Source organism: Pelobates fuscus, chromosome 6, assembly GCF_036172605.1.
Source record: "Pelobates fuscus isolate aPelFus1 chromosome 6, aPelFus1.pri, whole genome shotgun sequence".
NCBI lineage: Eukaryota > Metazoa > Chordata > Amphibia > Anura > Pelobatidae > Pelobates > Pelobates fuscus.
The window spans coordinates 262,091,171-262,095,920 of record NC_086322.1 but is presented as its reverse complement, the minus strand read 5'-3'; the positions used below and the strand labels follow the sequence as shown (position 1 = coordinate 262,095,920).

The following is a 4,750-nucleotide window of genomic DNA, read 5'->3' as shown; positions in this document are numbered from 1 at the left end:
GGAAACATCTTGTCACACTGTGTCCTGTATCCGAGCTATGGATTGGTCACACCATCACATGATCTCATTACAGCAACGTTTCATTTAAACATATAGAGCTCTCGGAAGACCTGGGTGCTGTGGTTACCAGGGCAACGAGGGGGTACCAGGGAGTCAGGTATGAAAAGCTACAGCTTACTACATGTCACACCAGTGTGTTCACCCATGGTTTATTGGGCCATCTGCTCTGTCTCTATGTTTATTTTAACTATTCTTCTTCTGTGTTTACTGTTTTCATTATCATCATGTATACAGCTCCAGCATACTCCCCAGTGCTTTACACCCCATCTGTGAATGTAGAAAACTGTTTATAATTGGCAAATTACATTGAACAGAACAATTGATTGCAGGTTAGCTTGAACAGGGTCCTTAGTACATTTGTATCAGTGTGTCTATTTGTTCGCTGTTTTATGGTATCCTGATATCAGGTATTGTCCAGTGCTGCGGAATATGATGGCACCTTTTATAAATGTAAATAATAGTACTAAGAAATAAAGTAAGCCATGTAGAAATCGCTTACTGGGTGCATTTGGACGTTGATTTATTCTTTACCTTTTCAAAACTTACCTGCTGAAATATTCTCAGTTTTTGTGGTGACTTAAAGACATGTAAAATTAGGAAATGTTTATAGGTAGTTAATTAATCTCTGGTTATAATAAATCTATGCATATTTTAGTGTAATTGACCTCGTGTTTGCTGAAGCATGATTTAAAAAAAAAAAATACATTATTATTTTATAATTATTTTATTATTTATATAGCACCATCAGATTCCATAGCTCTGTACAATGGGTGCATTACTTTTACATAAATATATATCAGAAGAAAATGAAAAATGAAACTATCTCAATCTCTCTCTCTACTGAAAACATATATTAGAAAGAATGCATAACAACTCATTTTAGTAAGCCTTGTATGATGAATGACATGACAACAAAGTCACTGAAAATTGTTCACAAAAGTCAGAATGTGCCAGACATGTTTCTCCATTGACAGAGTGCACTTGGTTTTGTCTGAGAGATGAGTGTGCCACAAAAAACCCACAACATGTGGAATTCCAACACAAGTTTAACATATAAAAGATATCCGGCCCATCAGTTGTTGTTGGTTTTTTGGGGGTTTGGGGGGGGGATGAATGACCGTATTTGCACTCTTTTTGGATACTTTTGTAGAGTCGATCTAAGATTGAGCGCACATATTCTGTGAGAGCCATGTTCCAGTGATTGCATGGCCATATGTTTGCAGATTCTGTGCTGTCAGTTTACTCATTCTCAATGTGTAGTATAGAGGGAGAGGTGCTGCTTAGTGTTCCCAACATTTTGTCACAGGTCAGTTTAGCAATCCCAGTACAGATATGTATTCAGAAATTTCATGGCCACCAAAAACACTTACACTTTATACATCCTATTAAAACAAAATGTCTTGTACCAGACTTGTCACAATTAAATGATAATTGTTGGAAATTGAAAGACCATTCAAAGTGAATTTCAAATTTAAAGCGGCACTGTCACAGTCTTTGGACTTTGCTTAGTTTGCAAAGAAACCCCAACGGTGACATTGCTGCTGGGGGTCTGGTCGCCGGGAGGGGGGGGGGGGGGGAGGGGAAAGGTAAAGGTGAGATTTACTTGCCTGAACTCGTGGGTGCTGATATCTTCCTCCATCTGCTCTGCGCCAGGAGTCGACATCACTGCTGTACTCTCGTGTATGCATGAGCATTGAGGTCTCTGGAGGATCCTGCGATAGACAGAGCCAGTTCCCAGTAGCCAGTAGCCATCACTGGTGACAGCTGTCGGGATTTACACTGTAGCTCTGCGCAGAGTCTATGAAAGTCAGACAGAGGGAATATAGTCCAAAGTAATATATAGTCCATACTTTGTCTCTGCATATCTCTTGACTGGATTGTATTTTCAGGGAAATTCCAACACCGTCAAAAGGAGATTCTATCTTCATAAAATACTAATTTGTCAGGTGGGTGAAGTGCCAATTTAAGGCCAAAACAGCCAATCTGGAAACATTTCTCCAAGTCGGCAATGCTTCCAGTTCAGCTACTTTCACGTGAACTTTGAAATACACTTTGAATAACCCTGTAAGTATTACCAGCCGGTGTTCATGTACTGTACCCTCCAGCCACTCATTTTTGAGTTGATGATATTTGTAGTGGACTAGTGATTGGCTATAATATTTTTGCCAAAAAGTGGTAAATCTGGTGGTAATTTGTAGCTGCTACAAGCTACCAGCCACCAGCCCTTGTTAAAGGGAAACTATAGTGCCAGGAAAACAAAGTTGTTTTCCTGGCACTATAGCTCCCTATAGCGCCCCCTCTCTCATTCCCCATCCTCCCACCCCCAACATCATCTGGCGGGGATGACCTAATGCGCATGCATGAGTTGGCCAGTGTTGCCTGACCCGGAAGTCCCTTTAGTGACTGTCTGGTTAACCCTCAAAGGTAAATATTGCAATTTATTAAAAAGGGTTAAAGGACCTGGAACACTGTGCCCAGACCACTTCAATGAGCTGAAGTGGTCTGGGTGCCTATATTGTCCCTTTAATTGCTGCAACTTATGGCAATTGTTTACTGACAAAGTTGTAAATGAATAAAGATCCCAGCACACACCAATCTGCATTCCTCCTCCCTCTCCCAGTGGAATAAATTCATAGGCTTTTGCGATTGTAGAAATAACTTCAAAATAGTGAAGTCACTTCAAAAGCACTAGTGACATTTTTTTTAGTAAGATAAAATAACCACCAGCACAAATATAGGGAATTGAAACCTCTTATTTTTAAATGCGTGAGTTAGAAGATTTGATGGATTCTGAAATGAGCTAGTATTGGTGTTCTAAAAATTTCTTCTTTTTTGATCCGAAGTTTGATGTACAAAAACAAGGTATAGCCATGGAGGGAATATGCACACCAATATTGTATGTTGTTATTTGAGATATTAAAGTGGCTCTTTGTTTATTATATAATATAGATATTACAAATAGAGAGCACTCTGAAGTATTTTTTAATGAATCCTACTGTTGCTTTATTAAGCAAACACAGTAATACAAACAAAGAGTCTTGTAAGAGTCACTAAAAAGACTGCAGAGTGCTCTCTATTTGGAATATATATTTGGCTGGATGTGTGTGTGTTCAGAAAGTAATCAGACCCCTTCATTATTTTCACTTTATTATGCTACAATTGTTTAACTAGTTTTTCCCCCTGCATAAATCTGCACTCGATAACCCATAATCACAAAGCAAAAACAGATTTTTGAAAACGTTGCAAACTTCTAAAAAATAATACAAAATATCATGACAGAAGTATTTAGACCCTTCGTTATGAAACTTTATCTTACATGCATCCCATCTTTGAGATGTTTGTACACTTTGGAGTCCACCTGTGACAATTTCAATTGACTGGACTTAATTTGGAAAGGTTATGCACCTGTCTACATGCATTCTCATAGCTGTAAATGCGTGTCAGAGCAAAATCCAAGCCATGAGGTCAAGGCAATTACCTGTAGCGCTCAGAGACAGAATTGTGTTTGGTCACAGACCTGAGGAAGGCTACAAACATTTTTGGAATAATCAGGACTCTTCTTAGAGCTAGTCGCCCTGCCAAACTGAGCAGTCAGGAAGAAGGGCCTTGGTAATAGAGGAGACTAAGAACGTGATAAGTGTGCTGTGGAGATGGGAGAAACCAGATGGAAGCCTCTACTCCCTGCACGACACATGGAAGCCTGCTTGGAATTTGCAAAAAAGCACCTAAAACTCTCATACTTTGAGAAACCAGATTTTCTGGTCTGATGTCTAAAGACTGAAATGTTTGTCCACAGTACTAAATGTCATGTCTGGAGGAAACGAGGCGGCACTGCTCATCATCTGCACAATACCATCCCAATGGTGTAGAATGGTAATGCTGGTAGATTTGTCAAGGTTGAAGGAAATTTGAACACACCATATTAGGGTCACCTTGGTGACACCTGATACCTTGATTTGCCGACCACCTACATCTGGAGAGTGTAACAGCTTGCAGCAATCTGTTTAAACAGCTAGCTGGAGAAGTAATTGAATGCACAAAGTTCTGGTGCAATTAAAGAGTTTTGTTTGTTAAGCAAAAAGTCAGGGTTTATTTCAGGACATTTAATTCAATTAATTCAATGTATTCCAATGAGTTGTATAAAGCTAAACAATTTTATTGACTAGTTTATTATCTGTCTTTCACAGCTTCATGACGTAAAGAGGGTGTTGATGGACTTATTGTGTAACACTTAACCCTTTAGTATGCTGTCTCATATGACTATCTCACAGACATATCCTTAAAGTGGCACTGTCACCTCCCCCTCCCACCGAAAAATTGGTATTTCATAAAGATAGAATCTTTATGAAATACTCATTATGACTGTATTGGAATATCACAGAAATTCCAACCCAGTCAAGAGACAGAGTACTAATTTGTCTATGTATTTCTTCTCTGCCTGACATTCTTAGACTGAGGGCAGAGTCAAGTGTCAGCCCCCACAGCTGTCTGCTGTACTGTTGTGCATGCGCGAGAGTACAGCAGTGACGTTGGCTCCTGGCACGAAAAGGAGCAGTCTGAGAAAGCTGGTGACACCTGCAATGGACAGGTTCTGGGAAGTAAAACTCATCTTATTTGCTCCCCCCCTCCCCCCCCCCCCAATGTCACTGTCAGGCAATGTCACTGTCAGGGGTCTTTGTGAATTCAGTGC

At 39.8% G+C, this 4,750-nt stretch overlaps 1 protein-coding gene across 1 annotated transcript in view; it reads left to right on the top strand.

The window, feature by feature from the left end:
- The first annotated feature begins 10 nt into the window (after positions 1 to 10).
- TMEM104 (transmembrane protein 104) overlaps positions 11 to 4,750 on the top strand; it is a 42,106-nt gene continuing 37,366 nt past the window's right edge. The window contains exon 1 of the mRNA XM_063459057.1: positions 11 to 157. The gene's annotated coding sequence lies outside the window, so the exon portion shown is untranslated. The remainder of the gene's footprint in view (positions 158 to 4,750) is intronic.